Here is a 20,052-nt window from a genome sequence, read left to right as displayed (position 1 = left end):
GAAAACTGGGCCTCATGGCAGTTTTCCAACAGGATAACGACCCCAAACACAACCTCCAAGATGACAACTGCCTTGCTGAGGAAGCTGAAGGTAAAGGTGATGGACTAAACCCAATTGAGCACCTGTGGCACATCCTCAAGTGGAAGGTGGAGGAGTTCAAGGTGTCTAACATCCACCAGCTCCGTGATGTCATCATGGAGGAGTGGAAGAGGATTCCAGTAGCAACCTGTGCAGCTCTGGTGAATTCCATGCCCAGGAGGGTTAAGGCAGTGCTGGATAATAATGGTGGTCACACAAAATATTGACACTTTGGGCACAATTTGGACATGTTCACTGTGGGGTGTACTCACTTATGTTGCCAGCCATTTAGACATTAATGGCTGTGTGTTGAGTTATTTTCAGAAGACAGTAAATCTACACTGCTATACAAGTTGTACACTGACTACTGTAAGTTATATCCAAGTTTTATTTCTATAGTGTTGTCCCATGAAAAGATATAATAAAATATTTGCAGAAATGTGAGGGGTGTACTCACTTTTGTGATACACTGTATATATATATATATATATATATATATATATATATATATATATATATATATACACACATACATATATTTTTCCCCCGACATAAGTGTTTGTTTACCATTTATCCTCATTTAGCTAACTGTACAATTCTTCAATTCTTCTCTTATTTGTCTTCATTCATTATTTCCACCCTTATTTGTTCCAGCATGTATTTTACTCTGCTCATCTCTTGATATCTTGTATGCTTTACTTGTGTGAAATTCTGTATTGTCAAAAAAGAGTTTAAGAAACTTCAAAGAATTGCTGGTTCAAGCTCCACCACTGCCAAGTTGCCACTATTGGGCCCCTTAGTGTAGGGCTCTGTAACCCTCAGCTGCTCAAGTTGTATTCAGTCATAACTCGATACAAAGTCACTTTGGACAAAAGCATCTACTAAATGCAGCAAATGTAAATGTTTTAAATTTCCTTCAGATATTAGGCTTACTTACTATTTCATATTTACTCGTTTTTATTGTAGTAAAGATAAATTGATAGAGAGAGAGAGAGAGAGAGAGAGAGAGAGAGAGAGAGAGAGAGAGAGAGAGAGAGAGAGATTGTATTCATCAAGAGGGAATTTTGGTCTCCAGTAGCTAAACAAAAAGCTACTAATACAAATACACAACATAAGTAAAACAAATATATGTGCAATGTGCATATAAACAATATACAGTATATTAAAAAAGTAGTGTAGGTAATGGGGTAGGTGAAACAGGAAAAAATAGAATATATAGATAAGATGTACATGTACATGGCAATATGGCATGGACTAAAACTAAAGCTTAAAATAAAAACAGAACTCATAACATATAGATAAATATGAACAGTTTATACATATATACACAGTCACATTATTATGACCACTACCTACTTTCAATGGTGGCAGCGTGTACTTTATGAAGAAAGTCACAATTTGTGAGCTGGCTTTGTGGGTATATAAGGTGTGTGATAGGCTGTCTGCACACATATCCCTTGTTGCTGTCATGGGTAAAAGAAGCGATTTATCAGAATTGAAAAAGAGACGATAACTGGCTTTCAGGCTAAGTGTAGCAGTATTTCTGAATTTGCGAACTTTTCGCGTGCTGCTGTGGGGAAAGTGTATCGTGAGTGGACGAATGGCACCATTACGAATAAGCGACGTCGAAACTGTGCAGCATCATGTGCCATTGATGTGAGAGGTGGACATCGGCTACGAAGGTGCATGAGGGTGGACTGACACCCTACAGTGGAGCAACTCACCACCAAAATGAACCAGGGGGGCTAACAGACGTGTGTCTAAAACAACAGGTCAGTGAACCCTGCTGTGTATGGGACTCCGAAGCAGATGGATGGTCACCAAGTGTTACTACAAGTTGGGTTCAGTCATTAGCATCCACAACACATCCATAACAAAGCCATAATTTGTGAAGTAGGCAGAGTCTCTGTGTTTAAGATTAAGCGTTGTACTTAAATTAGTTAGCCTGTTAAACATTTAATTGCTTTCTTTGAAGTTGATCCTCAGTCCTGGTGCTTCTACATATGGGATCAGCATTTTTATTTGGTCTAGAATTCCCACATAGTAACCAAACATTAAGATAAATGATCACACTCAGGACGTGCTGCAGCAGCATTAGTGCTAATTTATCTGGCCCTAATCTCTGTATTTGTTCTGCAGAGCAGTGGTAAAGCCTACGCTATGGCCATACATTCTCGTCATTGATTTCAGGAAGAAAAGGTTTGTTACTGATATTGGATTAGTGATTTTATTGCATTACAGTGAAAACACTAACAATTTTCTCCAGAATAGCCAGACGTGCTAGCAGAACAATGCATTAAATAATACTCTGGGATAGTTGGAAAATAAAGTGCTCTGGAAATCGACTGTAATGAAATAACAAGAAGCATTACTTACAACAGAGAAAACAGAAGTGTTTGAAAGACAAATAATAAATCCTTTAATTCAGGGCTGTGATCCACAAAGGCTGTTGGTAGAATAACAAGCGTGATTGTAAAGCATGAAGCATGTGAACGAATGATCAACACGTTCAGCTCTCTTAACAGTAAGTATTTATGCATAACGTGTCTAGAAGGGAAGAATTACCCCTAAATGTGGCATATTTTACAACCCCAAATCAGACTTTTATTTTATTGCAGACAGGATGAACCTGAGATATGTCATGTTTTGTCTGCTCAACTTCATTTCATTTATTAATAAACATCCATTCCTGCATTTCAGGTCTGCAACACATTCCAAAAAAAAGATATGTTGCTATTCCTTTTCACCACACTTAAAATACGTTTTGGCACCAAGGATACCAAGTGATTAAGTGTTTCAATTTTTTTTTGTCCCATTATTCCTGCAAACACGTCTTAAGATGTGCAACAGTACGAGGTCGTTGATGTCACATTTTCCCTTTTCAAAATTCTCCACACATTATTTATTGGGGACAGGTCAGGACTGTAGGCAGGCCAGTCCAGTCCAGTACCCGTACCCTCTTCTTCTGCAGCCATGCCTTTGTAATGTGTGCAGCATGTGGTTTTGCACTGTCTTGTTGAAAAATGCATGGACGTCCCTGGAAAAGATGACGTCTTGAAGGCAGCATATGTTGCTCTAAGATCTCAATGGAGATCTGGAATGCTGATTCATCTGACCACAATACACGTTTCCACTGTGTGATGGTCCATCCTAGATGCCTCCGAGCCCAGAGAAGTCGACGCCGCTTCTGGACATGGTTAACATAAGTTTTTTTTAAAGTGGCATTTGTGCATTTAACTCTGTATTGTAGTGCTTGACAAAGGTTTGCCAAAGTAATCCCTTGCCCATGTGGTTATATAAGCTATTGTTTTTTTTTTAAAAATGCCCGATTGCGTCATGTTTCCTCTCCACTTATGCCGGCCTCAGCTCCGATTGAGGAGAACAAAGTTAAATTTAATAGCATCTGGAACAAGGTAAGGTAAGCAGTATTATGGATTTTTTGCTGTGTTTGGGATTTTGGCCACTGTGCTGTAATTTGCAATGAAAACAAAACGTCAGTTTAAGCTTTTAACTGGTATCTAGGAAAGTAAGGCACGAAGTAAAATGGCAAAATACAGTCGCTAATCTGTTGTTTTTTATCTGAACTTACATATTATTTGTTTATTTCTACTCTACACTTGCAATATATGTTTTGTGTATATTATATTGACTCGTGACTTGACTCGGACTCTAGCCTAAAGACTCGTGACTTGACTCGGACTCTAGCCTAAAGACTCGTGACTTGACTCATATTTTGTGACTTGTGAACATCTCTGCTATATCTCAGCTTTTTAGAACCTTTATTTGTCATATTTTGTCACTAGGCTATCACTATCCCTCTGTGCCAGTGTCCATAACACTGTTATGTCATTTAGAAAAGAATATATGGATACAGTTCAAGTTGATTTTAAGCCTTACAATGACTTGCTGTTGGATTTGGCTAGTTGAAAGCTGTGTCTAAAGTTTGGTGAAAATTTGGTGGGAAGGTTACTGAAATAAACATACTGGTAGAACAAGGAAGGTGTCGAACTGTCAGAATAAGAAAGCAATATACCTTCATAATAGAAAATGTGCAACAAAACCAATGAAAAACAAATAGGCAGAAACAGGAGCCAGAACTGTGACAGTGTGACAGAACTGTAAAAAATAGACTGAATAAAATTGGAATCACAAAAAGAAAAGCTATAAAAAACAGTACTAACACCTAAACAGAAAGAAAACAAGAAAGGCTGTAGTCAGCTACAGAGAAGCAATAATGGAATGTGGATGATCAGATGTAGGTGGATGAAATGCCCAAATCTGCATTGGCAGGGAAATGATGCTGAAACTTGTGGGGTGCTGTTCTTATAAAACATATTACAACAATTGTAGACACCCCCCCCCAAAAAAAAACAAAAAAAAACAAAACAAAAACAGGACCCTTTCTGAAAACCCATTTGCATACAACTAGTAACAGCCAACAGCGTTCAACTGGTTCAACAGTATTCCAGCATGGCGTCACCACTACAATATAAAGCTTACAGCCTTTTTTAATGCACGTTCTCCCCTTTTTTCTCCCAATTTTTAGCACATCCAATTTTTACCCAATCGCGTTATGTCTCCTCTCTACTGGTGCTGACCTCCACCCCTGATTGAAGAGAGTGAGCTGACAAGCATTTCATATTTTCCTTCTTCTAATTAACTCAACTTCTTAATGTTGAGTGGGTGAATCATTTACACCAAGTACCACACATGCATACGTGTTCATTTGTCTTTTTCTGCCAACATCACCCATTAGCCACATTTCAAAAGCTTCATCTCAAAAAGCCTGCTGTGGTCTTTCATGCTTGTGGAGCTGTCAGAAATACCCATTTTCATCTAAAGAAGAGATGCTCTCCAAGGCTGCATCAGTGCCTGAAACAATCATTAAGCACATTATAGATTATCATGCTTTACAGTATGCAGCCTGTTTTTTACATTTAATGTTAAAAAAGACATCTAGCTGAACATCCTATTTTATATCAAGAATTACTGCCTGTGACAAGTATGACCTGTTGTTAAAAATTAACCATGTGAATATTGTAGACGTTCTTACCATGACAGCTCTTGTCCTAACAGATACGTGAATTATTATGATTGTAGTAAAATTCTTTTTATACGAAATATTAATGCAATTTTTATGCTATTTCTGACCAGGTACCTATGATAGTGAGCAGCACTGTGTGGTATATTTAGAACATGGAAGTAAGCTCTGAATAGGTATACACCGATAAGGCATAACATTATGACCACCTCCTTGTTTCTACACTCACTGTCCATTTTATCAGCTCCACTTACCATATAGGAGCACTTTGTAGTTCTACAATTACTGACTGTAGTCCATCTGTTTCTCTACATACCTTTTTAGACTGCTTTCACCCTGTTCTTCAATGGTCAGGACCCCCACAGGATCACCACAGAGCAGGTATTATTTAGGTGGTGGATCATTCTCAGCAATACAATGACATGGTGGTGGTGTGTTAGTGTGTGTTGTGCTGATATGAGTGGATCAGACACAGCAGCGCTGCTGGAGTTTTTAAATACCGTGTCCACTCACTGTCCACTCTATTAAGACACTTCTACCTAGTTGGTCCACCTTGTAGATGTAAATTCAGAGGCGATCGCTCATCTATTGCTGCTGTTTGAGTTGGTCATCTTCTAGACCTTCATCAGTGGTCACAGGACGCTGCCCACAGGGCGCTGTTGGCTGGATGTTTTTGGTTGGTGGACTATTCTCAGTCCAGCAGTGACAGTGAGGTGTTTAAAAACTCCAGCAGCGCTGCTGTGTCTTATCCACTCATACCAGCACAACACACACTAACACACCACCACCATGTCAGTGTCACTGCAGTGCTGAGAAATGATCCAACACCCCAGTAATACCTGCTCTGAGGTGGTTCTGTGGGGGTCCTGACCATTGAAGAACAGGGTGAAAGCAGGCTAAAAAAGTATGTCAAGTCAAGTCAAGTGTATTTGTCACATACATGGTCATACACACAGTACAACTAGCAGTGAAATGCTTTTGAGACTGCGCCGCCACAGTAGTTCGGAGCAGTCTGACGGCAGCCACCTCACCGGCGCCATCTTTCGAAGAAACAAGAAAAAAATTAACACATTGGGAAAGAAGGGGATAAAAAAAACAGCAACCAGATTGTGCTCCCTTTAGGAGCACATTTTGGTAACACGAAAAAAACAGCCCCATACAGCACACAAACACATGTAAAAACATCACACAACTAGCCACGGGTTAGGGATGGGATGGGGGGATCGGAAAAGTAACCAACTACTGTATTGGTGGAATTAAGCTAAGAAGCAGAGAGTGGAGACGTTTGGTGAGGGGGTTGGGAAAGAGTTCTGTCCTTCATTCCTGCAGCAAGAAAAAGTCTGTACAAAGTTCGCGATAACATGGCAGTATACAGCGCTTACTGCCCAGAATGAAAAACAGTCAGTGGATGCGGGGTAGGTACGTAGCAGCAAATCCTCCGGAGGAATTTCCTTATCAGCTAGGCCGTTGCTGATAACAGGGGAGCCAAGAGAAGAAATGACTATTGTTTTGTCTGAGCACTGTAAAATTTTAACACAGACTCTCTGAATTAATCCGTCTCTGATTCGACTCATTTCGCATATCCGTTAGTTTCTCCATGATCGATTCCATAGTGCGATTAATATGCGCAGTCTGAGTTCCAACGGCTCTGCCCACCATATCAATCAAATTGGGCAGTTTCTGGGGACCTTTGACAACTGACCCAACTCTTTTAATTTCCCGATACAGCAGGATAACGCCTAATCCAATCAGCGGAAACCCCACAATCAAAGTTCCGAATATGTAGACATCCTCTGCGTCCTCCAACGAAAGAGGTGCCAGGCACACGACTCCCCACTTCCCCCACGAGTCCATCGCGTATCCTGCCAACTGCGTTCCGTCGGGGCATGTGGGTTCCCCCGAACCCGAACTTCTCGATGAGAAGATGGTGTCAATAGCATTCAGAGACCATTTAACCAATTCCATAATTTGTTCTTTGAGGAGCAGTGCTAGAAAAATCTCTGTAGAGCAGAGTAGACGAGACAAGACGATACAGGAAAAGCCAAGCAGGGAAGATAAGGCAAGAGGAGGGAAAAAGCGCGTCCGTCTTCCACGAGGGCGAGAGAGAAGAGTGTAGAGAAACATATGGACTACAGTCAGTAATTGTAGAACTACAAAGTGCTTCTATATGGTAAGTGGAGCTGATAAAATGGACAGTGAGTGTAGAAACAAGGAGGTGGTTTTAATGTTAGAAGAAAACTGTATATAAAAAAATGAATTAAGGTCTGCTAAGGTCTGTTAAGGTCTACTAAGGTATCACCATAATGCCTTTTAAGTAAAAATATACAACCCCAAATCAGAAAAAGTTGGGACAGCATGGAAAATACAAAAAAAACACACACAGTTTTTTACATTTACTTTGACTTTTATTTGATTGCAGACAGGATGAACCTGAGATATTTCATGTTTTATCTGCTCAACTTCATTTAATTTATTAATAAACATCCATTCCTGCATTTCAGGCCTGCAACACATTCCAAAAAAAAGTTGGGACAGTAAAGCATTTACCACTTTGTAATGTTGCCATTCCTTTTCACCACACTTAAAAAAAATTTTGGCACCGAGGAGACCAAGTGATTTAGTGTTTCAGCTTTTATTTTATCCCATTCTTCCTGCAAACACGTCAAACTACGGTGGCCCGCTGAGTCAAAACACAATAACATTTACAAAACAAACAAAAGCTGACAACACAACAACATTAAGGAAAAACGTGAATACAAAAAGGACAACACAACAACATTAAGGAAAAACGCGAATACAAAAAGGACAACACAACAACATTAAGGAAAAACGCGAATACAAAAAGGACAACACAACAACATTAAGAAAACACGAATACAAAAAGGACAACACAACAACATTAAGGAAACACGAATACAAAAAGGACAACACAACAACATTAAGGAAACACGAATACAAAAAGGACAACACAACAACATTAAGGAAACACGAATACAAAAAGGACAACACAACAACATTAAGGAAACACAAATACAAAAAAGACAACACAACAACATTAAGGAAACACGAATACAAAAATGACAACACAACAACATTAAGGAAACACAAATACATTTCCACAACGGAAGTGCTCCCGGTCACTAGAGGGCATCTCTATAATTTTTTATCTGTATGAACACTGCAGCAAAAGAAGCAAGAAGCAGAGCAGCATAGTGCAGAGCATCTGGCTTCGGTTTTACTTTAACATTCAGTGATATAATTCTAAATACAATCGAACTTTTGATACATTTATGTCAAACCATTTTTATACAAACACATCAATGTTTTTCACCTATGTAACACCTCCTGCGGAATTTAAAGATACCACTGATGATCAGAATGCACAGAACTGCATTTCCCAGGAGTCAGTGAGTGAACAGGTGACTCAATCGGCCAATTGGACAGCGCCGAGGGAATCTACGTCACCTGTGTATTGATTAGCACCTGAAGCTAATTTAGTAAAGACTATATAAGTGTTTGCAGAACTGTGAAACTTTGCGAGGTATTGCCGTGTTTCTCCTGCATACTGAGCGTTTTTGTATATTGATTGCAATTTTGTGTATGACCCATTTCGCCTGCTTCTGACTACGACTTCGGTTTTCCCTGTTCAACTGTTATTGTTGATGATTTACGTACCGAACTTCTGCCTGTTTTTAACTCTGCTTTGGATCGTCCCTCTGTACTTTAAACTGATTATTAAAAAGTCTCTGAGTATCTGCAAGCGTCTGCCGGTTTTGTTCACATTCGTGACAACCTACTACAAACTATTCTATATTAATTTTAAATAAAGATCAATAAATCTGATCATTTTATATTGGAGATGAATTAATCTAATTTCATTTATTAGTATAAACATCAATGTTTCCCATTTACTACAAACTTTTTTAGTTACCTTTTAGTTGCGTTTTATTTAAATGTATAGTTAAGATAAAAATGAATGATCATTGTACTGTACATCTGTATATGTATATATGACAAATAACGGATATATTACCTTATTTCATATAGGATTATTGTAAATTATAGAATTAATTGATATGATTAGATTTATTAATGTAAACTATTTTATATTTACACATACAGTACATATCCCTCACCTACAAACTTCTTTATATTATTAAATCAACTATTTAAATTTCTAGTTAGGATCAATAATTGTATAATAATTATACTTTACAGTTGTGTCCATTTATGTGTCTATATAAATATAGTTTTACATTAATCTAAGTGCTTTTTCAAGCACTTATTTAAACCAGAATGCCGAATGTGAAACGAATGTTGAATATTAAACTAATGGGCATGAGTATGTACACTTAAAATGGTTATTGATAACTAACTAATACATTGTCAATATACTGTGAAATGGTTTATGACATTAAAACATGTTAAACTGTAAAAGCGTGGCACAATATGACAGTCTGTTTAAAGCTCAAGTTAGTTGATTTTGCAAATATATTAGAAATTTAGCAAGCTAATAGCTGCCTGATGTTTAAAAAACAAAAAAGGTGCTATACAGTCAAACCACCGACATTTTTGTATTCGTGTTTCCTTAATGTTGTTGTGTTGTCTTTTTTGTATTTGTGTTTCCTTAATGTTGTTGTGTTGTCCTTTTTGTATTCGTGTTTCCTTAATGTTGTTGTGTTGTCCTTTTTGTATTCGTGTTTCCTTAATGTTGTTGTGTTGTCCTTTTTGTATTCGTGTTTCCTTAATGTTGTTGTGTTGTCCTTTTTGTATTCGTGTTTCCTTAATGTTGTTGTGTTGTCCTTTTTGTATTCGTGTTTCCTTAATGTTGTTGTGTTGTCCTTTTTGTATTCACGTTTTTCCTTAATGTTGTTGTGTTGTCTTTTTTGTATTCGCGTTTTTCCTTAATGTGGTTGTGTTGTCTTTTTTGTATTCGCGTTTTTCCTTAATGTTGTTGTGTTGTCAGCTTTTGTTGGTTGTGTAAATGTTATTGTGTTTTGACTCAGCGGGCCACCGTATCAAACAGTACAGGGTCGTCGTTGTCCGTTTTTCGTTTCAAAATTCTCCACACATTCTCTATTGGGGACAGGTCAGGACTGCAGGCAGGCCAGTCCAGTACCCGTACCCTCTTCTTCCGCAGCCATGTCTTTGTAATGTGTGCAGCATGTGGTTTTGCATTGTCATCCCTGGAAAAGATGACGTCTTGAAGGCAGCATATGTTGCTCTAAGATCTCAATGTACTTATCTTCATTAATGCTGCCCTCACAGAAGTGTAAATGACCTTTGCCAAGGGCACTGACACACCCCCATACCATTACAGACCCTGGCTTTTGGACTTGTTGCTGATAACAGTCTGGATGATCCTTTTCGTCTTTGGTCCGGAGCACACAGCGTCCATAAAAAAAAAATAAAAAAAAACCTGGAATGCTGATTCATCTGACCACAATACACATTTCCACTGTGTGATGGTCCATCCTAGATGCCTCTGAGCCCAGAGAAGTCGACGCTGCTTCTGGACATGGTTAACCTAAGGCTTCTTTTTTGCACAGTAAAGTTTTAAGTGGCGTTTGTGCATGTAACTCTGTCTTGTAGTTCTTGACAATGTTTTGCCAAAGTAATCCCTTGCCCATGTGGTTATATTAGCTATTGTTGAGTGGCGGTTCTTGATGCAGTGCCGTCTGAGGGATCGAAGATCACGGGCGTTCAGCTTAAGCTTGCGCCCTTGGCCTTTATGCACTGAAATTCCTCCTGATTCCTTGAATCGTGTAATGATATTATGCACTGTAGAGGGAGAAATATGCAAATCCTTTCCAATCTTTCTTTGAGGTACATTGTTTTTAAACATTTCAATAATTTTCTCACGCAACCTCTGAGCTTTCAGCTCATACAGGTTTGATGGCTTTCATGCTGCAGCTGCTTTCTGTAAATCCCACCAAAGATTTTCTATTGGATTTAAATCTCGAGGCCACTCCAGGATATTCCAGGACTGATTCTTTATTCAGGCTTTGGTGGACTTAAAAGTGTGCTTGGAATCATTGTCTTGCTGGAAAGTCCAGTTATCAACAACGTTCAATTTCACCGTAGGAGGCATAAAATTCCTCTTTAAAATGCGTTGGTATATCTGACAATTCATGATGCCAGTGACATGGCCAAGATTGGCCATTCCTGCAGCAGTAAAAAGCATTTCCGCATCAATGACCCATGACTGTGGGGATAGTAGTCTTTTTGTCATAAGCCTCACCATTTTTGTACCAGATAAACCATATGGCCAAATGATTCCAGTTTTAATTGATCACTGCTTTGAATTGAACTCTGCAGGTCTATCCAAATTCCTTTTGGCATATTCCAGGTGACTCTACCTATGCTTCTCAGTCAAGAGTGGGGTGTTTAATGAAGTCTTTAATCAAGTCTTGTATATCCTGTGCACAGGGTTTTTTACTTTGTTGTGTTGTGGTGCAAAGACTCTAACACCAGACTGTGAAACTACCACAAAACTATTAAAGAAAAACTCAGTGTTTTTAATTCTTATTAGTAGGTAATCACCCCCCCCCCCCTTTCTCTAACATAACAATTTTCAGGTTAACAGCATTAAAAACAATGTCATGGACACTCTCATCTCTAAGCATTTCATAAGATAAACTCACTATCCTCCTCCTTAATCAAAACTGTCCAGTATCAGAAACTCGGCCTTGAAGCTTTTCAGCCAATACTAAAACATTCCATTCCAGGCCTAAAAAACTCCCCACTCAGGGTCTAAGCATTTGTAAAGTTTCACTTTAATAAGAGGGATTTAAACAAGAATATTTTTATGTAAGACATTTTGGAAACCTTTTTCAGATTATCACATCAGTTGTCTAGATATGATTACCAAGGCATCTTATTTTTGGCTTTTTTCAACAGCCAGGCAGGTTTGCTGCTACACCAAGTCTGAAACTTTCAGACATGTTCAAGGTCTTATACCGATCACTATGAATGTAACGATGCACCACAAGACAGAATAACCGATTCAAAAATTCCACGATTCAAATCGATTTGACATGTAAAATTAATCAATATTCACTGTAAACAGCAGAGTGCACTGGCGCTATACACCTCGCCTGGTTGATGTCACTGTTTTTTTTGCATAGTTTGTGCCTACCTCAAATAAAAGAGAAACAATAAAAGGAAACTTTGTCAGAATTTGTCTTCAATTATAAAATCAGGAAAAAATCGTATCGTGAACCCAGTATCGTGAATCGCATCGCATCGTGGTGGAGTGTATCGTTACATCCCTACCGATCACCCTTTTGGTGCAATGAAATTATCTCCTCTCCGTTAGTTTTCATGGTTGCAACACATTTTAAACACATGAATCTCAGGGTAGTGTTTATATAACATATAACAGCTGAAGCAAAATAAGGATCATTATTGAGTTCCCAATAGTTTAATCATGAAGCCTAACTTAAGGTCACACAGTGTTAAGATCATAAGGTGTTAAAAACTTCACGCCATCTCTGCGTGTCCAGTTTGTGGCAACCATTCCAGTGTATATTAAATGACACTTCATTCTACTAAATCTAAATTTTAAAGCCTTAAATCAGAAAAGGATCAGTTCAAGAACAGTATGGAATTAAACAGTGTTTCTTACATTGACTACATTGATTATTTTATTACAGGCAGTATGAACCCAAGAATAAACCCTTTGCTGCCAAAAACCTTTTATCTAAAAAAAAATAACTAAATAAATAAAAACATAAAAAACGGTGATAGTTCCTTATAAATTCATTTCAAAAATGCAATTATAATGCACACAATAACTCAATACACAATGGTGACATTGCTTAATGTTAGAGGCATTAGGGAAATATGCATAGTCATTTGTGATTTTTTTTTTTACTTTAAAAGTATCCTCTCAGGTCCTCATGTTTAGCATTTAGATGTTTCTTTATGTTCATCTGTGACATAAATTAAATCCACTGGGAGGGGTATGGGCAGAGCTGAAGCTGATATCTTTAGCTATTATCATTACTGTCACAGTGTAGCACTGAAGGAAAACACACCATAAATTTGTAAGCTTTCCCACCACTTGCAATCAAGTGTGGAGCTTGAGAACAGCTTAAAAGTGCTTTTATTGCCGGATTCGCCTTTGGATGAGCTCCCACTGCACGGCCCACCTCGCCTGCCGATAGAGTTATGGAACTCCCCTGGCTTATCGCTGTTTTCCTGCCCAAAAGCACACAGAGGCAGGGACAACTCTCTCATCACCAGCCAGTTCCATCACAACCTAAGAAGAAACTTATTAGAGACTCTTAATCATAATTAATCATCTGACACCACTACAAGAATTTCTTTTAGAATTTAATCCATACTGACATTAGAAACAAAGGAAATTAGGACCTTGTTGCAACAGTTTTGGTAAGCCATGAGGTTCATGAAGACAAGTCTGTTGTGGCGAAACTCTAGTGGCCTGACCTCAACTCCACTGAACACCAGTGTAAGAAACTGAAAGGTTGATTGTGAGCCAAGACATTTCGTCAAACATCAGTGCCTGACCTCACAAACGCCGTATTTACTAAATAGGCAAAATTTTCCACAGACAGTCTGATATGTTGTGGAAAGCCTGCCTAGACGGGTGAAGGCTGTAAGAGCAACAAAAGTGAAGGGGGCAGTTTGCCACTAAATCAAATCAAATCAAATCAAGGTTTATTTGTCACATACATAGTCATACACAGTACAACTGGCAGTGAAATGCTTTAGTGACTGCTCCGCCACAGTAATTACAAAAACTACAAAATAGTTAAAAAATATATTATACAGAAAAATATAGAATGTTTTTAAAAGTAAGAATGTAGAAACATTAGAAGAATTAACAATATAATTAAAAAGGGCAATTTAAAGTGCGTAAAGCGACAAGTAGTGCAGAAACTGTGCAACATAATGCTACATAATGCTATACAGATGTGATAAATAATAAATACACAAATACTAATCTATACATATACATACATATACACATAAAACTGTATACACGCATATACTTATATACACATACATACAGTATGTCCACATATGTACACATAATTAATATACACTACTGCAATTAATGGCCATGGTTTTAAAATAAAATGTCCAACAAGATTATGATCAAGTGTCCACATATTTAATGCCAAATAGTGTGCATAATAAAGTGGATTTTAATAGTCAGGGCTGAGATAATATAATTGGTTTCTGCAAAATGTACCCCTTGGTCATGCTTTTCTATTACTTCAAACTTCTTCAGTGACTTTCATCTATCTTAGGGATGCAAATGAGTCCTGATGAGTTCTAAATGATTTAGATTTATCATTCATTCACTGAGGGTGTGCAGAGTGGAAACAAATTTGCACATGAAAATGAGAGCAGTAAAACTACATGCATACATGAACTCAACCTGATCTAAATGTAGATCTGAATGTAGAACAGACAGATAATTATTTTGTGCCTCACTCCTCCGCAAGGTAAAAAATGAGACCCTAATGAAAATCACTTCTTGTGTAAAGGTTAATTAGGACCTTATTCATGCGTGGATTACAAAACTTTCATCTGCTTTTCCCACCTGTAGGGCTCTTCTATAAGCAGTAATTTGGATTCTATTCTATTAATTCAAATTTTTTTTCCTTTGCCAGCACTGATCCTTTATGCACTCTGGACCACTAGCTGCTTGCATTATACCTACACTGGTGTACCTTTGACACATTTGAACCAAAATCTTACAGACTGCCCTAATACGTAGGTAAAATTACACCACACCCTCTGCATTCATCTACCGCTTATGTCAACACTTTAACCAGACAGTAGTCAAGTCAACTTTATTAATATAGCACTTTTTACAATAGACATTGTCTCAAAGCAACTTTACAGAATCCAGGACCAACAGACTAAAACCCCTGTTGAGCAAGCCGAGGGCAACAGTGGCAAGCAGAAACTCCCTTAAAATTACAGGAGGAAACCTTGAGAGGAACCATCCTCTTTGGGTGGGCCAGGAGAATAAATTGAATAAATAGGATTTACACAATATCATACACACACAAATTAAAATGAACTAGAAGTTATAACTAGCAAAAATAATTGAAGTTATTATTCAGTCCAGTCTGTGATAAAGTCTGTAGTGAGTTCTTGACATTCTTGGTGCAAACATGACAGATGTCCGTCACATCTGGCAGGAGCAGCATTGTTGGCACGGCAGCCTCGACTTCTTTCCTTCACCTCGGGTGGGTAAACAGGTTTCCATCAGAACCACCTCGGGGTAAAACAACAGAAAATGCAGTTAAAAATGTAAAATGTGAATTAAGTAAGATGTCAGTTTTGCAGAGAGTAGCTTTAGACTCCGGCACCCCTAATTATTACAGCATAACTAAAAGGGAGAGCAAGCAGATAACAAGGTCATGAAGGCTTTCACAGGACATCAGCACCCACCTCCCCACTGTCATCAAACCTGAGTGATCGGACAAGAGAGGCAGAACGACAGCAATCCAACATCCCTGATCACCACAAGTTTCTATGACCAAGAACCCCCAAGCACTGCACCTTTGTCTATATTCGGGGTGGACGAGAGGTCCCAGAGTCCAGAAGCCAGACGCAGCCAGAAGCCAACACGCAGCGCCAGCAAATCTGACAAAACATGCAAGCACCAAAATGCCCAGACCCCAGATCTCCAGGACCAGAGCCACACACCCTTAGTCTGGAAAAAACTAATCAAAAGCCTGAGTAAATGAATATGTTTTTAGTCTAGACTTAAACATTGAGACTGTGTCCGAATTGAGACTGTGTCCGAATCGCTGAGAGAAGCAGGGAGAACATTCTCCAGGGAGTTGTGGAGCTTTGTAAGAAAATGTTTTTCCACCAGCCGTGATCTTTTTAATTCTAGGAACTATAAGTAACCCTGCATCTTGTGAACGAAGTAAATGTGCTGCGCTGTAGTGATCAATAAGTTCACTCAGATACTGTGGAGCCAGACCATGTAGCGCTTTATAGGTTAGTAAAAGTATTTTGTAATTTAACTGGCAGCCAGTGTAGAGATGATAGAACAGGACTAATATGATCAAACTTTCTAGTTGTAGTTAGCGCTCGAGCTGCTGCATTTTGAACCAACTGGAGTTTGTTTATGGATCTACCAGAGCATCCAGTGAGAAGAGCATTTCACTGATCTCAGAAGTTATAAATGCATGGATCAGTTTTCAGCGTCATTTACAGATATTATATTTCTTATTTTAGAAATATTACGTAAATTATAGAAAGCAACTCTAGTAATATTATTAACATGTGTATCAAAGGAAATCTGAATCTATTGTGACACCCAAGGTTTTTACATCTGAGCTGGGAGTAACAGAGAAAGTGTTTAGGTTTAGCACCAGGTTAGACAACTTGTCTGTTGCAGCTTTAGATCCAACAAGTAAAACCTCTGTTTTATCTGAATTAAGTAAAAGACAGTTACAGTTACACGACATCCAGTTTTTATGTCGTTTACACATTCTTCTATCTTACTGATTGTATTATTATCATTTGGTTTGGCTGATATATACAGCTGTGTGTCATCTGCATAGCAGTGAAAATTGATGCCAAGTTTATGCATAATTTCTCCTAGTGGTAGTATATACAGTGTAAATAATAGGGGAGTTTGCATGTTCTCCTCATGTCTGTGGGAGTTTTCTCCCACAGTCCAAAGACATTTACGTTGAATTGGAGATACTAAAATTGCTGGTGACCTGTCTAAGGGTGTTTTCTAACTTTTTCTAAACAGAGAAGTTAGACATAAGCCAGCAGTCAGTGGAAAAATAAATGCAGGAGAACTCGAAAAGCAGCACAACACTTACACGGGCAAGCCGTAGCCTAGTGGTTAAGGAACTGGACTAGTAACCAGAAGGTTGCTGGTTCAAGTCCCACCACTGCCAGGTTGCTGCTGTTGGGTAGTTGAGCAAGGCCCTTAACCCTCAATTGCTCAGACTGTATACTGTAACTGTACTGTAAGTCGCTTTGGATAAAGGTGTCTGCTAAATGCCAAAAATGTAAATTTAAAATACACAAAGAGCAACAATACATTCAACATGTACATACTGCACATGTCAGAGGGGGCTCAGGATCATCTAGGACTTTCTCTAATGCAAAATGTTTTGCTGTTTAAAACTTTTTATAGAGAGTTATAATCATGACCATCAACTTTATTAGGGCAGGGGTAGCTCAGTGGTAAATGTAAGGTTGTTTAAGCTTCACCACTGCCAAGTTGTCACTGTATTTGACAACAATGTAGTAATATTTATTTTTTAATTTTATTTTTGCTATTTAATTAACGTTTTTTCTCACAATTTAGCGTAATCAATTTGTCTTACATTGCTGAGGGTATATTTGCCTGACTCCCTTCTTATTAACCCATACTTTGGTGAATTTGCACGTGAGGCCAGTCTCACGCACAGAGTCACACAATGATTTCAGGGCAGATGTAGCCTAGTGGTTAAGGTACTGGACCAGTAATCAGAAGGTTGCCGGTTCAAGCCCCACCACTGCCAGGTTGCCACTGTTGAGCCCTTGAGCAAGGCCCTTAACCCTCAATTGCTTAGATTGTATACTGTGCCTGCAAGGGGGCGCCCAGCCGACCGGTAGCAGAGCTGAGATTTGAACACAGAGAGTGGCATCTGGGTAAAAATAATGTAATAATATTTAAATATATATATATATATATATACAGTATATACAGTGTATCACAAAAGTGAGTACACCTCTCACATTTCTGCAAATATTTTATTATATCTTTTCATGGGACAACACTATAGAAATAAAACTTGGATATAACTTAGAGTAGTCAGTGTACAGCTTGTATAGCAGTGTAGATTTACTGTCTTCTGAAAATAACTCAACACACAGCCATTAATGTCTAAATAGCTGGCAACATAAGTGAGTACACCCCACAGTGAACATGTCCAAATTGTGCCCAAAGTGTCAATATTTTGTGTGACCACCATTATTATCCAGCACTGCCTTAACCCTCCTGGGCATGGTATTCACCAGAGCTGCACAGGTTGCTACTGGAATCCTCTTCCACTCCTCCATGATGACATCACGGAGCTGGTGGATGTTAGACACCTTGAACTCCTCCACCTTCCACTTGAGGATGCGCCACAGGTGCTCAATTTGGTTTAGTCCATCACCTTTACCTTCAGCTTCCTCAGCAAGGCAGTTGTCATCTTGGAGGTTGTGTTTGGGGTCGTTATCCTGTTGGAAAACTGCCATGAGGCCCAGTTTTCGAAGGGAGGGGATCATGCTCTGTTTCAGAATGTCACAGTACATGTTGGAATTCATGTTTCCCTCAATGAACTGCAGCTCCCCAGTGCCAGCAACACTCATGCAGCCCAAGACCATGATGCTACCACCACCATGCTTGACTGTAGGCAAGATACAGTTGTCTTGGTACTTCTCACCAGGGTGCCGCCACACATGCTGGACACCATCTGAGCCAAACAAGTTTATCTTGGTCTCGTCAGACCACAGGGCATTCCAGTAATCCATGTTCTTGGACTGCTTGTCTTCAGCAAACTGTTTGCGGGCTTTCTTGTGCGTCAGCTTCCTTCTGGGATGACGACCATGCAGACCGAGTTGATGCAGTGTGCGGCGTATGGTCTGAGCACTGACAGGCTGACCTCCCACGTCTTCAACCTCTGCAGCAATGCTGGCAGCACTCATGTGTCTATTTTTTAAAGCCAACCTCTGGATATGACGCCGAACACGTGGACTCAACTTCTTTGGTCGACCCTGGCGAAGCCTGTTCCGAGTGGAACCTGTCCTGGAAAACCGCTGTATGACCTTGGCCACCATGCTGCAGCTCAGTTTCAGGGTGTTAGCAATCTTCTTATAGCCCAGGCCATCTTTGTGGAGAGCAACAATTCTATTTCTCACATCCTCAGAGAGTTCTTTGCCATGAGGTGCCATGTTGAATATCCAGTGGCCAGTATGAGAGAATTGTACCCAAAACACCAAATTTAACAGCCCTGCTCCCCATTTACACCTGGGACCTTGACACATGACACCAGGGAGGGACAACAACACATTTGGGCACAATTTGGACATGTTCACTGTGGGGTGTACTCACTTATGTTGCCAGCTATTTAGACATTAATGGCTGTGTGTTGAGTTATTTTCAGAAGACAGTAAATCTACACTGCTATACAAGCTGTACACTGACTACTCTAAGTTATATCCAAGTTTCATGTCTATAGTGTTGTCCCATGAAAAGATATAATGAAATATTTGCAGAAATGTGAGGGGTGTACTCACTTTTGTGATATACTGTATATATAAATTACAAGGGTTATTTGGTACCCACTAGTTAAGAACTTTTAGCTAATTATACATTTCTCATACTATAGCAGGTGATACAAGCATCTTGTTATCTTGATATTTCAGCATGTCTAGCTTTCACTCAGTTTTTCCTCTCTTTTGCTTATGCAAATTACCCATCATGGAACAAGTGAGTTGTTTATAATCATGAAATCAGCCTGTAGGGAGAAGACAACTTATATCACAGATATTAAAATCTGCATTTCATTTCACAGCAGCATGTGACTACTGATAAATTATAATGTGCTGATATGTCACCAGCTGGATGTGGCTTTTGGCTGACAATTTAATAACTTGAGAGATTTATTCTGACAGCCTTAGACTGGAGTAGGACAGACTGTAAACATATCAGTGATCAGCTTTTAGTAAACAAGGTTCAGCTCAATAACCTCAGAGAATTGGTCAGACCAAAGAAATACTAAAGTGAACAATCGAGAGATTCTGTGCTACAAATCTGTTTGGTGCATTTGACAAAAAAAGCTTTATTTTAAATGCCAATGTATATAACCAACTTTTTAGTACAACTATTTTTTGTTTAGTGTGTTGATATGGGATCCACATTAGGTGTTTTACTAAATGATGGCTTA

This window comes from Trichomycterus rosablanca, chromosome 21, assembly GCF_030014385.1.
Source record: "Trichomycterus rosablanca isolate fTriRos1 chromosome 21, fTriRos1.hap1, whole genome shotgun sequence".
Classification (NCBI taxonomy): domain Eukaryota; kingdom Metazoa; phylum Chordata; class Actinopteri; order Siluriformes; family Trichomycteridae; genus Trichomycterus; species Trichomycterus rosablanca.
Note: the sequence above shows the minus strand (reverse complement) of the source record.